At 38.5% G+C, this 15,883-nt stretch overlaps 1 protein-coding gene across 1 annotated transcript in view; it reads left to right on the top strand.

Moving 5' to 3' along the window:
• LOC122802354 (ankyrin and armadillo repeat-containing protein-like) overlaps window positions 1-15,883 on the top strand; it is a 1,115,117-nt gene that overhangs the window by 579,637 nt on the left and 519,597 nt on the right. The window lies entirely within an intron of this gene.

Raw genomic sequence — 15,883 nt, 5'->3', positions numbered from 1 at the left:
ATGAACATTCATCCTTGAAGTCACATTCCAAGGAAATCATCCTTGCTGCCTGAACTAATTGGCCCTTGACAACACCTCTTTTCTGAAAGAAGGGGTGGCAGCTCAAAAAATGTAAAAAAGCATTAGAATAAGTTGATTTCCTAAAAATTTGGGGGTTAAACCTATGGGAATTGTAGTTCTTAATTAAATCCACATCCAAAAAGGAAATCCTATCAGTGTTAAATTCCCATGTAAATTCAAAAAAATTAGTAAATTTTGTGATGTGTCTCACAAAACATTCAGCTGAACAAGCATCCCCTTGCCATAAAATGAAGATGTCGTCAAGGTAACAGGTGTACCACACTCCTCTCTCTCAGAAGACAGTAACCTTAAAAAGGAATTTCGTCTCCCAAAATGCCATCACAGTGTTCGCAAATGTAGCTCCACAAGGAGAGCCCATGGCTACACCCGTTTTCTGCAAGTATAGCTCCTTGTTGAACATGAAATAATTGTTGTTCAACACTAATTCCAACAAATAAATGACTAACTCAATACATGGGTTGTCAATTGATTTTCCAACCATAAATTCTCTGACCCACTCACACCCGATATCTTGGGGAATTACAGTGTATAAGTCACGTATATCAATGGTAAGAAAATTCAAATTTTCTGAAAATGGAAAATTATTCATAGCTGTTAAAAAAGCCCATGGATCCCTGCAAATCTGGGTCTGGTTCTTCAATAATGATTTAAGTTTTGTGTCAACAAATTTAGCACACCCATAAGTAATGGATTGCCTACCGTCGATGATAGGACGGAAAGGTGGATTATTTAAATCCTTATGTATTTTGGGCAATCCAAATAACATAGGTGTCAAGGGGTGCTCTATTGATAAAAAATGGTATAAGTCAACGTCAATGTGTCCCTCAATAAATAAATCATTTATGAAGCCTTTTAAATGCTGATGTGCCCCATTCATTTAACTGAGGGAAACCTTGACGTAAGAATCAGTTGCTAATAAGGAATGAATCTTACTGTCATACAGCTCACTGTCCATAAAAAACAACCCACCTCCTTTATCAGGCTTCATAACCCGAATGTTGGCAAATTTAAGACCTATCAGAGTGTTCATTTATATTTTAGATAAATTAAACTGTTGGCTATTTGTGTACTTTCCTAACCAGTTCCCGATGTCATTCTCACAAATCTTCTCAAATAATGAAATCGAAGGGTGTAATGGTGGATTAAATATACTAGCCACCTTAAAATCCTTGATAAGGCTAGAGCTATTACCAAAAAGTACCCTTAGGTTCAGCTTCCTTGTATACATTTTTAAGTCTACCAATAATCTAGCAAAGTCACTGTTACCCGAGGGAACAATAGACAATCCCTTGGCAATTACTTCGATTAGAAGTGGAACAGGAACAAAATGAGAATAATTGTAAATTCGAAAATCACCAGTACTGTTTGCTAAAATTTGTACTGGTTCCAGAACATTGTCCAAGTTTGTAAATTCCCTTGAATGGAAGGAGACCATCTCCTCCTCCTGTTCTTTCTCTTCCAGGTTTGTTTTTGTTGTGGGTGATTTTGTGTTCTTCCCGTGCCCCCTCTCTGATTCCCCTGAAAACCCTGGTTAGAAGCTACAGAATTAGTAGTATTATTCTTATAGTTGTTATGATTACTATTAACATTATTGCCTCTGTTTGCTAATCTCTCACTTCTCCTGACTGGAGATGGGTGGTCAGCAATAGTATCATTGATTAAATTATGGTCATTTTCGTCACAAACAGAATCACTGTCATTGGTATCAACAGTACCCATCAAATTACGTTCAATATTAACATTTCATTCAGAGGTGGCAATGGGTAAGCCAAACATTTACTATATGCTGTAAAATCTCTATTTAATTTTCTAACTTTGTTCTCTTTTATTTTAATTAAAGCATTGTCAATGCTTGAGAAAATGTGTAAAAAGTCATATTTATAACGTGCAAAGTCCTTGTCACCACGTATGTTGGAATCCAGATCAACTAAGTCTGCTTTTAAAAGGTTCATTTGCGTGACACAGTTTTGTACAAGTAATTGCATAAATTCCACAGTCTGTCGATCAAAAAGTTTTAATAGGTCTTTGTGAAAAGCTGAGTTGTTAATAAGGCCTGTGGGGAATCGCCATTGCCTTAATCTCTTCGACACTTGTTGTCTATTAATACATTCACTGAAGTATTGTACCCCAATTTGTAATTTCTTGAATTTAAACAACTTAGAGTCATACATTTTCAGTTTATTAATTAGGTTACTTTCATTGTCATTAATATTGCTGGAAATGTCCGCACGAGGAGGCCCGTTAAAAAATGAAATTGGGTCCTTAAACCAATCGTCAAGACAAGGCAAAGTAGAAGAAGTACTTACTACAAAAGCAGTTCTGTTCCCATTAGAATTATTCAAGTTCACTCTATCCGTGCCCGCTTTTCACAAAGACCTATTAAAGCTTTTTGATCGACAGGGTATGGAATTTATGCAATTACTTGTACAAAACTATGTCACGCAAATGAACCTTTTAAAAGCGGACTTAGTTGATCTGGATTCCAACATACGTGGTGACAAGGACTTTGCAAGTTATAAATATGACGTTTTACACATTTTCTCAAGCATTGATAATGCTTTAATTAAAATAAAAGAGAACAAAGTTAGAAAATTAAATAGAGATTTTACAGCATATAGTAAATGTTTGGCTTACCCATTGCCACCTCTGAATGGAAATGTTAATATTGAACGTAATTTGCTGGGTACTGTTGATACCAATGACAGTGATTCTGTTTGTGATGAAAATGACCATAATTTAATCAATGATACTATTGCTGACCACCCATCTCCAGTCAGAAAAAGTGAGAGATTAGCAAACAGAGGCAATAATGTTAATAGTAATCATAACAACTATAAGAATAATACTACTAATTCTGTAGCTTCTAACCAGGGTTTTCAGGGGAATCAGAGAGGGGGCATGGGAAGAACACAAAATCACCCACAACAAAAACAAACCTGGAAGAGAAAGAACAGGAGGAGGAGATAGTCTCCTTCCATTCAAGGGAATTTACAAACTTGGACAATGTTCTGGAACCAGTATAAATTTTAGCAAACAGTACTGGTGACTTTCGAATTTACAATTTTTCTCATTATGTTCCTGTTCCACTTCTAATCGAAGTACTTGCCAAGGGATTGTCTTTTGTTCCCTCGGGTAACAATGACCTTGCTGGATTATTGGTAGACTTAAAAATTTATACAAGGATGCTGAACCTAAGGGTACTTTTTGGTAATAGCTCTAGCCTTATCAAGGATTTTAAGGTGGCTAGTATATTTAATCCACCAGTACACCCTTCAATTTCATTATTTGAGACGATTTGTGATAACGACATCAGGAACTGGTTAGGAAAGTACACAAATAGGTTCATAGGTTCATAGGTAGATACTAGGCTATCTGCCCTAGGGCATTTATAAGCCTAGCTAGAGTGTATTTGGCTTCCGCCTCCCTATTAGATTAGCCTACTGTGCCTCTGTAAAGTAGGTCACAGAAGGTACCATTTTAAGATTAGTTTACTGTGCCTCTGTCTAGCAGGGACACAGGAGAGATCCCAGGGGTGAATTTGCGATTTCCCATCCACGCGTCCAAATTTTGCTTGAAGAGGGTCAGCGAGGGGCTATGTCTAACATGAATTGGGATTCTATTCCAGAGTGAGGGGAGCCTCTGGGAAATGAATCTGTCCCTCCAGCATGTCCTATTTATTTTTGTGCTGAGATTTAGGTCCCTGGAGCATGTAGCTCTAAGGGACTTGGATTTTTTGAGGTAGAGCATGTCCATTAATTCTGGGTTTGACATGGCTTTGTACGTCAGGCATAGATCGCCTCTGAGTAGGCGGTAAGCAACTGAGTAGAGCTGGAGTTTCTTTAGTCGAGCTGCATAGGACATCTGTTTGTAGCCCATGATCCACTTGGTGAGGTACTTTTGGGGTATCTCCAGTTGCTGCAGGTGTCGGGTAAGGTACATCCCAAAAGGGGCATTGTATTCAATTATGGGCCTGATGAGTGACGAGTAGAGGGGCACAATGACCTCTCTTGATCTAGATGTGAACCCTTTCGTGATAAGGTGGGCTATACAGAAGGTCTTTCTAACCACTTTGGCAAAGTGATTATCAAAGGAGAGATTACTATCTACGTTGGTCCTCAAATCTCTAATTACTTCTTCTGTACTTAATGGATTACCACCTATGTGGTAATTTGTGGGCATCTTGTTTTTCCCAAAGGGGATGACTATGCACTTTTTGGCATTTAGTTTGAGGCCGTGGCTCTGGCACCAAGCATCCATCTCTGTGAGACCCTTTTGGAGGATGCTTTTGTCAGCTGGAGATTCGATTATGGCCCCCAGTTTGTAGTCATCTGCAAACTTTGTCAGCCATTATCCCCCCGTGTTAGCCTGAACCTCAGATAAGTATATACCAAACAAGAGAGGTCCCAGAACTGAGCCCTGTGAGATGCCACTTGTAACTGGTTTGGATTTGGACATGGCACCTGCGACTCTGACCATGTGGGTTCTATCTCTGAGTCAGTTTGCAACCCATCTTGTGATATAGGGGTTGATATTTAAGCTGGTAAGCTTATTTATGATGCCCGAGTGGGGTATTGTGTCGAAGGCTTTTGCGAGGTCCAGGTAGGCTGTGTGGACTACCTTGCTCTCATCTATGGCTTTGGTAACTGTTTCAAAAAGATCAACTAGGTTTAAGAGGCAAGATCTGCCCTTAACAAAGCCGAATTGGGTAGGGTCCATTGTCTGGAGGCTCCCAATGTCTTTGTTTATGAGTTCCATGATAATACGCTCCATAGCTTTACAGACCAGACTAGTCGGGCTTATGGGGCGATAGTTTCCGGGGTCCGTTGTGGCACCACCTTTGTGGAGTGGGACCACTGTAGCTGTATGCCATTCTTTGGGTAGATATCCTGTAGTAAGGCTAAGTTTGAACAGTGACTTAATGTGAGGGTTCAGTTCTTCTTGGAGCTCGTGTAAGACACAGCCTGGGACACCATCCGGTCCCATAGATGCTGTGTTTTTTGCTTTGGAGAGGGCAGCTTTCACCTGTGCATCTGTGATGTCAGGGAGGTTACATTCAGTTGGGATAGGCGTTTGCTCCTTTGGGGGGTTAGGGGGGGAGAAGTTTGCACTGAATCTGTCTGCCAGGATGTTGGCTATGTCTGTAGGTTCGGTATATTTTGTACCATTATGCAACAATTCAGAGCATATCTGGGAGTTTCTGCCCATATTTCTGACATAACTAAAGAAGGCCTTGTGATTATCTTTAGTGTCTAGGGCAATTTTTCTTTTGAAACTGGCCTTTGATGATTTTATGAGGGATCGAAGTTTTGCCTTCCCTTTTTGGGATTTTGCTCTGTCATGTAGTAGCTTCCTCCTTCTGTTGTATAGCTTATTTATGGCCAGGATCCACCAGACTGGTCTCCTGTTTTTGGAGGAGTGAGTCTTGGTTTTATTTGGGATAGCACGATCCATGCATTCCTGCAGGTGCTCATAGAATGCATTTGTAAAGGATTCTGCGGATTGGGCTGTATTATCCTCTGGCCCAGGGGCTTTGAAGGATTCCACCTCAGTCTTGAGAAGTGCAAAGTTGGCTTTGGAGAAATTCTTTACAGTGATTTCCTTGGCTGGGGGTGGGGACGGGATATGGATGTCCAGGGAAATTTGTTTATGGTCTGATCTTACCAATGAGGGGTTTACCTCTGGTGTGGAACATAGAGTCCCCATGTTGGTGATGACCAGGTCCAATATGTTGTTCCCTCTTGTGGGAGTGGTGACCAGTTGTTCCATTGTGTTAGAGTTTATAAATTCAAGGAACTATTGGGCGAGAGTGTTTGGGCTTGAGTAGTTTTCCCAGTCAATGTTTGGGTAGTTGAAGTCACCCAATAACATAGTGTTTGGAGAGACCTTCATATTCTCCAGTGTTCTCAGGAATACCAAGTGGGGTTCCTGTAATAGGGAGGGTGTTCTGTAGCAGGCTACAAACTGAAAGGTAGTTTTGCCCACTGTTAGTTGCACATGGATGGTTTCCGATGCTTTGTGCAGTGCCACTAACCTGGAGGTGTAAGTATCTTTGATGAATATAGATACTCCCCCTCCTTTGGTGCTACAGTCCGAGTTTTGGGGCCGAAACACATGGTATGAGTTATAACCTGGTAGTGCTGGGGTGCTCTCAGGAGCCTTGAACCAGGTTTCTGTTACTGCACAGACATCGATTTTCTCCATATTGAGGAGAGTCTCGAGTGCGTGCATCTTGAGGTTTAGACTTCTGGCATTGAGTAGCATTACCTTTAGTTTTTTTATCTTTGGGTTGTCTATGGAGGTGAGTTTGTCCTTTGAGCCTTGCCTAAAAAAGGCACTATGGGGGTGGCAAGAGCCTTGGCCAGTATACGAAAGCCTAAGGGTGACAGGTGCAAGCCGTCCCTAGCGAAGCAACGTGGCTTGTCGAGCATGTCATCCCAGGCTGACAGAAACTGCATCCCCTTGAATGACACCAATACTTTAGCCAATTGTTGAAACTGATCATTTTGTCTTTATACTGTGGCATCATTCTTGGTGAGGGCAAGATGCTACTCAAGGTCAGGGACATACCAGCCTGGGCTACATGGTCAGAGAGCTCCTCTATGTCTCTTTTCATGTAGTCCAGGGAGGTACGTCTCAGGTCATTCACACCAGCATGGACAATGATGGAGTCATACTTGTACTTGCTTTAGAGTGACCTGAGTGCTTGCATTATGTGGCGGATCCTGGCACCCGACAGGCAGCTTACAGTGACCTTCTCCTTGTTCAGCCTGGTGAGTGGGACATCAGTGTGCCGGATAACAGAGTCCCCTATAACAAGTGTATTTGGTGTGTTGTTTGGCCTTATGGGCTGTGACTGTGAGGCACACTGATTTTGTGAGATATGCGATTTGTGGGTATTGTTGAGGGGTGGCTGTTGCTTGGATATCTGCTTAGGAGGTCTTTGCTGTTTAGGCAGATTTTTATTTAGAGCCTCCGAGTATGTTTTTGTGTGTTTATATGTTGGGTATGCAGATGCAATAGGTCTGTGTGAGACTGGATTTGTGGTGTGGGTGGTTACCTTTTCCTCCTGACTGACTGCGCCAGTCTTGGGTTGAGAGAGGTCTGCCTCCAGTTTGGCTGTGTAACTGCATCTCTCACATGTATTAGAGTTTGTTGGAAAGAGGAGAGGGTTGTCTGTGTACATAAGGCAATTGTAACTTTGCCTCAAAATTCCCAGATTCACCAGCTGGACTGGAGAGTAGCCAACAGTTTAATTTATCTAAAATTGAAATGAACACTCTGATAGGTCTTAAATTTGCCAACATTTGGGTTATGAAGCTTGATAAAGGAGGTGGGTTGTTTTTATGGACAGTGAATTGTTTGACAGTAAGATTCGTTCCTTATTAGCAACTGATTCTTACGTCAAGGTTTCCCTCAATTAAATGAATGGGGCACATCAGCATTTAAAAGGCTTCATAAATTATTTATTTATTGAGGGACCCATTGACGTTGACTTATACCATTTTTTATCAATAGAGCAGCCCTATGTTATTGGGATTGCCCAAAATACATAAGGATTTAAATAATCCACCTTTCAGTCCTATCATCGATGGTAGGCAATCCATCACTTATGGGTGTGCTAAATTTGTTGACACAAAACTTAAATCATTATTGAAGGACCAGACCCAGATTTGTAGGGATTCATGGGTTTTTTTAACAGCTATGAATAATTTTCCATTTTCAGAAAATTTGAATTTTCTTACCATTGATATACGTGACTTATACACTGTAATTCCCCAAGATATTGGGTCTAAGTGGGTCAGAGAATTCATGGTTGGAAAATCAATTGAGGTAGTCATTTATTTGTTGGAATTAGTGTTGAACAACAATTATTTCATGTTCAACAAGAAACTATACTTGCAGAAAATGGGTGTAGCCATGGGCTCTCCTTGTGGAGCTACATTTGCGAACACTGTGATGGCATTTTGGGAGACAAAATTCCTTTTTGAGGATTCTGTCTTCCGAGAGAGAGAGTAGTGTGGTACACCTGTTACCTTGACGACATCTTCATTTTATGGCAAGGGGATGCTTGTTCAGCTGAATGTTTTGTGAGACACATCACAAAATTTACTAATTTTTTGGAATTTACATGGGAATTTAACACTGATAGGATTTCCTTTTTGGATGCGGATTTAATTAAGAACTACAATTCCCATAGGTTTAACCCCAAAATTTTTAGGAAATCAACTTATTCTAATGCTTTTTTACATTTTTCGAGCTGCCACCCCTTCTTTCAGAAAAGAGGTGTTGTCAAGGGCCACTTAGTTCAGGCAGCAAGGATGGTTTCCTTGGAATGTGACTTCAAGGATGAATGTTCATTCTTGAAAAACCTGTTTATTAAACAGGGTTATCCTGGCAAATTAATTGACAAATTGATTTGTGAGGGCTCTATAAAAAATTAAATGGTTATTTTACACCATTGTTGAATGATGAGCAGAATAATCCTAGGTCTTTAATAGAAAACAATCATTTAGTCTGTTGTGCATCCACTATGGGAAATGGTATGATGGAGGATGACACTATTATTGATGCAGTGTCTAACTCAGACTTAACTAGAATTAATAAATCTCCTGATAAAGATATGGTCAGTCTGAGTTTTATCACTACTTTCTCTATTGATGCTCCCCTTTTAAGATCTATTATGACCAAAAGTTGGTGTTTTCTTTTGGATGACGCCAATATTAGACAACAAGTGGGTGATTCACCCAGACTAGTGTTCAGAAAAGGATTGAATCTAAAAAACATTATTGAGAGAAATAGCATTAGATGTCATTCACCTCATTGTGGTATGTATAAATGCCAGGCTTGTCGGTGGTGTAGATACATACAAGTAGGTAATAAATTTAACATTAAAGGAAAGAATTATGACATCAAAGATAAATTTAATTGTAATACTAAAGGATTGGTGTATCTGGCCTTATGTTCAAAATGTCCAGCTTTTTATGTGGGAAAAACGGGGAGACCACTTAAAAGCAGGATATATGAGCATATTTATGCCATTAATAAATTGAATTTGAACAACGCGTTAGCCAGGCATATTAACACCATTCCTGACCATGAATTCAGATTTTTGGTAATTGAAAACATTTATGACAATGAGAGAGGATGTCCGATTGATTTGAAAATTGAAGAGAGGGAATTAATTTGGCAGCTAAGGTTGAATGCCTTATCTGCCCCAGGATTGAATGACTCAGTTTCTATTAAAAGTATGTTGAAACTGAGGGCATTAATGAGATAATATTTATACATATATACTTACATGGTTTAGATTCTGTACTAATCTATGTCATATGTATTTAATGTTCTATAAACTTTTTATGTATTTTGTGAACATTTTACGGGTGCAATTTTTGTGGTTGGGTACTTTAATTGGAGTCTTGGTCTTGTTCGAAAGGAAATGAGGTCATACTGTTTTAATTATATATATATATATATATATATATATATATATATATATATATATATATATTGTTGTATTTTTATTCCATTTTGTCTGATGAAGTTTGCTTAACACAGTAAACAAAAGCGCTAACCTTTATTTTGGATTTAAGTGTGGTTTGTCCTTCATTTGGTGTGTTTTACCAGTGTTGTTTCTTTACTAGTTTTTTTTTCAATAAAAAGAGAAAACATCTTTTCTCAACATATAATATACTCAGTGCACTTTTACATCCCATCCCCCATCCTAACAGCTTAAGATTACAGCATATTAACATAAACTTGCTTTTTTCCAGCCTTTCTGCTCTTTTTAAATTGTAATGCCTATAGTTCTTAAACCTAAAAAGTGCTTTTTTACTTTAATATCATTATCACATACAACAATTAATGAAACGGCTCACCCTTACCCCCATATTTAAGATACCCCTGACTAAATATGACACAAATCTGCTTTACTATATAACATGCAGCTTATATCATGAAATGTTTATACAAATACTGTTAAGAACAAAAAATGTTTTACTTACAGTTATTTCCTCTCTTTTAGTGTCTTTCGAGACATAAAGTCAGGTATAAGTTTTACTGTCCACCCACAAGTTTAGCAAAGTCAACAAAAGTTCAGTCTTTCTCAGCCACTTTGTCTTGCAAAGCCATATTTCACAAATGTGATCAATGCTGTATAATCTTACATTTATTCACTCAATTCAATGTTTCTGGTCTTCTTCCTGTTCATTTCCATATCTCAACACCAAACACTGGTTCAAGTACAAGGTTTCCTGATTCTTTTAGTTAACTTCTGTGATTTTTTCTGTCTCTTAAGTATTTTCCTTTGGAACACTGGAAAAGTCTCTCTATGAGCTTTATTATCAGAAGAATGAGAAGCAGATTCCTCTTTTGTTTGATGTCTCATTTTTGTTGGATAAACTTTTGTATTTCCTCCTTAGCCTGTTCTGCATCAAAAAATGTCTTTGATCCTCCAGGAAAAACAAATTCTAAAGACAGCTGAATACAGCAGCTTGAATCTCACACCACCATATTGATTTTCCCTGATTGCTGGGATAAATTGGCTTTTCTTCTGTCTGGTGTACATTGAGTAATAATCTTCACACACTTTACTCTCTCCACTTTTTATTATTTTGCCCTTCTGCCAGTGTTTTGTCAGGTTCAAGTCTTTCTGCTGGTATGATTGCATCTTTATTATTAAGGGTATTGGCAGCTTTGTCATGGCCACGTTTGGAGTATACACTTGATATGTGCCCTTTGAACTAACAAATCCTGCTGTAGAATACCAGTTCAATTGATTATTTTGCTTTCATAACATTAATACAGTCTGTTCCTTCCAATTTCTCTGGTACAGCAGAAAATCTCAGGTATTCTCTGTGTGCTCTGTCTTCTAACACTATTATTTTTTTGAAACAGCTCTTCTTGAGAAGTTTTGTACTCATTCAGCTTTTTCTTCACTTCAGCCTCTGCTGCAATTTTATCAGTCTATCTCAGTAACTAGTTAAAACTTATATGTTTCCAGCCTTTCACAATTTGAGTCTATATATTCCTTCAATGTTTCATTTATTTTAATTATCTCTTTCCTCTGGAAGCCATTTCTTGTACCAAACCTGGAGCTCGAACTGCTTTTTGCTGAACAGCTGCAGGATTCTTACTAGTGTTTTATTTTTTCCTTTTCTCACTGATTTTCTTTTGTGTCCTCTAAATTTCAGTTTCTTCTTTGTTGACATCCAGGCAGTGTACTTACTAGCCAGCAACTGAATTTTACTCAAGGTGGCAGAATTGCTAGTTCTTATTTCTCAGTTTCATTTTTCACATTGGGAGAGCTGAAATTAAGATGTTGATCAGTATGCAGCCATCTTGAAAGTCCTCTTCTCTTTGTTTCTTGATTGTATTTACTTGCCACTGTCCATACAACTATATATATTTTTTATTTTATGTTTTATTCAGTATTTGTTAACTGGGAAAGTTCAACTGGGCAACACTTCCTCTTTTTATTGAGGCCTGGTGAGAAAAGCTCCACAGTTCAGTACATAAACATTGTACAAAGTAGTAATAAACAATAAAAATATTACAAATTATTATTAAACAAGAACAAGTTGGTAGTATATAAAACAGACATCCATAGACGTAGTAGTAGTAGTACATAAGTAAGTCAATGTTACATAAAATTGGTAATGCATAAGACTAGGGGCTACAGCTGAAGTTTCTAACATTAAGAGTCACTACCATTAAAACATGTGGGAATAGACAAGTACATAGAGATAGAGTAGTATGAGCAGTAATGAAGTAAGGTAATATAGAGGGAATAAGGAGAGGACTGGAGGTTATGAAGAAGGGGGTTATTTGGAGGGAATGGGATCTCTCAGTTTAGGTTTTGATATGGGGGTGGATAGTGAAGCGGTAGTGGTGGGGTACTCTGAGTGTGTGGATTCTTTATCCAGAGGATAGGCTTGAGCAGAGCCAGGTCTTAGTTAAATGATTTCTTAGCTCTAGTTTGAAGTCTGTTGAGTTTTTGAGTATCCTTAAGTGGTAAGGGATTGCATTTTATTTTGTTGAGATGCAGCTGGAGTAGCGAAAGTCTCCTGTTGTATTATTGCTCTTGGATATGGTGAGTAGAGTTTTGTCAGAGGAGCACAGTTTCCTGTTTGGGTGGTAGTGTTGGATAAGGTGAAGTAGGCTGAGATTTTTGTCTGGAGGGTATAGTATCTTATGAATTGCTAAAAGCTGTGTATGAGTGAGTGAGTGAGATAGTTCCAGCCATTGCATTTCTTTCAGAGTAGTGCACTGGTTGATCTGCAATTATGCAATTTTGTTTTAGCAGTGTTCGAGTTTCAAGGTCAGAAGCATACAGTAGCGTTGGCAGCAGACAGGCTTATACTAAACTTTTTGGGGTGCCTCTGTGAGATATTTTTTTTGTTATTATTCTGTAGAGAGACCCCAGTTTCTTTTGTGTGTGTGTGTGTGTGTGTGTGTGTGTGTGTGTGTGTGTGTGTGTGTGTGTGTGTGTGTGTTTTCTTTTTTACTGGCTTGATGTATGTGCTGATTGAATTTTGGCCAAGGAGCTTAGGGTATGGCATGGTTTCTATTTTGTTGTTGTTTTCTGGTTACTGGGAATTGAGAGACTGAGGAGGGAACTGTTTGGGACTGAATATCATCGGTTTCGTTTTATAGGGATTTAAGTGGAGATTCTGTTCATCAAGCCATGATTCGATAGATAAAAAGGCATTTTGGGTGACTACTTGGAGAGATGTAAGGGGTTTTGCTGTGCATATTATTGTGGAGTCATCCACATATTAGATGATTGTAATCTGCGTGGTAGTGTTATACACATTGTTGATGAATAGGTAGAATAGTAAATGGCCCATTACAGACTTGAATGGGACTCCAGTGGGAACTGGCAGGAGGGCAGAATAGTTTTGTTGCCATTTTATGGCCTGTTGCCTGTTAGATAAGTAGTTATGAAATTATTTAACTGAGGACTGGCTTAGACCTAACTGGATAAGGCTTGTTAGTAGTTTTTTGGTAACATAAACTATCAAAGGCCTTGGATAGGTCAAGATACTGTGCAAAGACAAGCTGGCAAGAATTTCATTACTGATTGGTAGTTTCACTGAAGCTCAACAAGGCTGTGGTGATGCTGGGTTGGGAAGAAAACCGTGCTCAGCTGGAGAGAGTATATTACTTTCTGTGACATATGTCATTAGTTGTTTGTGTATGCAGTTTTCTAGAATTTTGGATACTGGAGATAAAAAGGTGATGTGCCTGTAATATTTGAGTTCTGTGGATGGACCCCTTTATGTAGAGGTATGACACAGCACTTTTTCCATAAATCTGGGATATGGTTTTCAGAAATGAAGCAGTTGACCAATAAAGATATGGGATAAGTGAGTGCATCGGCAGGCTTTTGAGGAGTTTTGAAATTCCAAGCTTATTTTCATATATTAAAGCTACTCATCCTTTTTTCTTTCTATGTAGCCTGTGAATGGTATAACTAGGTGGTATGATTTATTTGTTTTTATTTTTGGTTTTAACCATGTTTCTGAGGACTAGGATATCTGGAGACTGTTGAGATATCCATGCGTGTGTTTCAGGGAGTTTGTTCCATGTGCTGTGTACATTTAAATGTTAAGAGACTTAATTTGGAGTTACTGCTTGGACAGAAAACAGAGGAGGTAAGGCTAGTAATTTGATTGCTTTTTAGTTGAGTAGTGGTTGTGGGACCATATAATCAGAAAAATCATTTCAAGATATTCTTTCATCCAACCTACGTCACTTATACAAAATATAGTCAACATTTGTTTTAAACTGCATTCTTTTGCAAGGTTTTCTCTAGCTACCTCTCTCTCTTGTAAGCTACCTCTGTTCACTAAAACATATTTCATTGATATCACTACCTTATTTTCCCTTTCTTCCCTTGCTTACAAACTCATAGTTAAAATCTTCTTCCATTATTACAGCAGCATTTATTAAAACACAGCGCTGTAATATGTCAAGTAGTTTTGTTAAATAATTATTTTCTTCTGTGTTTGAACTGAATATAATACTGCTAGTCTCACAATGATCACTTCATCTAAGAAATCTACCACACTTGCCCTTCCATTTTTTTACAATTATATGTTCTAAAATATGTACAGAGCTGAATTTAGAGAACAGAATAAAAAGGTCTATTGCATTCTTCAAGGACTTAATTCCACAATACCTTCCCTCCCCACCTATGTCGAAAAATCATTTTGTTTTGTTTGTTAATACTTCTGCAATCTCATTCCTGTTTTGCTTACATTCTATTTTTTACCACAGAAACAATTTTATCTTCTTTTTCTTCAGCTTCATCTTTCAGATCACCATAATTATTATTTCTAATAACACCTCCATCACTGTATGCCTTTTAGTCCCAGGTCGCACCCCACCTCCGTTTTCTTCCACCCCTTCAATTTCATAAACATGTTCACCATTATGTATTTCCACATTTTTTACAGTAATACCTCCATCAACATCTTACTGCCTTTTAAGACCCATCACGCCATCACCTAGGTTTACTGTGAAAAATCATGTCTTGTTTAATCAACATGTGATTATTCAGCCCCAAAGTGTCTAAAACATTAGGAGGTCACTACTCAAGATAATGACACTCCCAAGGTCACAGAACACAAAAACAATATTTTTTGCAATGGAAAAGTCCCCTACATTCCTTGATATGGAAGCACCCCCAGCCCACACTATCTATTTATATGTGTGTGTTTGTATATGTTTACACACACACACACACACACACACACACACACACACACACACACACACACACACACACGCACACACGCATGCGCGTGTGTGTGTAAACCAAAGGGTGAAAAGGTCACACAGATAAACCATTCAGTCAAAACTCCAAGAAAGACCCACCAAATCTAAAGTCTTCACAGTGTAATACCATAAATCTCCTGTAGTTGAGGCCCATGAAATATATGCAAATGAACACTTAAGGACAAAACACATTTTCAACTACATGGCTTCTGAATGTCCATGACTTTTCAATTTTTAGTTTTTAAGTCTTTACTGATGTGCTCAAGCCAATAAAGTCAAATCTCAGTAGTTGTAGACATGCCGCATTTCACCCTTTTTCTGAGTTTGTTAGTACAGAATAAATGGATTGTTTGGCTATACTCTGAAACCAAGAGTTTAAGGTCAAACCTGATGCCCATGCACATTAATGTGTTTTCGGAATATTCCAATTAACATGCAATCCAAAGCCAAGTAGCTGAGACACTGGTATATCCTTAAGAGTTCACTGGCATATATCCCATGACCTTCTACTATAGGAGGTTGTAAGGTATTCCACAGTGAAGACTCTGGGTTTCCTGAGCCTTTCTTGTAGCTTTTACTGAATGTTTTGTTTGTTTGACCTTTATACCCTTTAGTAATGCACAGAGAAGCCATACCATACACTCACCAACATAGCCTAGCATTGACACTTCATGCATTTTGTTTGCCCTGTGTGACACTGCACTGGCACAGTGTGCTTGTCTATCCCCACAGTTCTGGATTAGATATTGTTACTTCACTTGCACTGTCCTGTACAGTGTCCCTCCTCCCATCTAAGGAAGGTGTTGTGTAGCTGTAGGTTACTGCTGTTCAACGTGTGTGTGTGTGTGTGTGTGTGTGTGTGTGTGTGTGTGTGTGTGTGTGTGTGTGTGTGTGTGTGTGTGTGTGTGTGTGAATCATGATTTATAAGGAACAACTCATAATGACCATTTACCAATGTTAATAAAATGCCTCTATAAATTATTTATAGGCCAGCCTGTGAACTGCATCTGGCAGAATGACAGTA

This window comes from Protopterus annectens, chromosome 5.part0, assembly GCF_019279795.1.
Source record: "Protopterus annectens isolate FY-2018-M chromosome 5.part0, PAN1.0, whole genome shotgun sequence".
Classification (NCBI taxonomy): Eukaryota; Metazoa; Chordata; order Ceratodontiformes; family Protopteridae; genus Protopterus; species Protopterus annectens.
The sequence above is the reverse complement of the archived record's forward strand: the minus strand, read 5'-3'. Positions and strand labels throughout refer to the sequence as shown.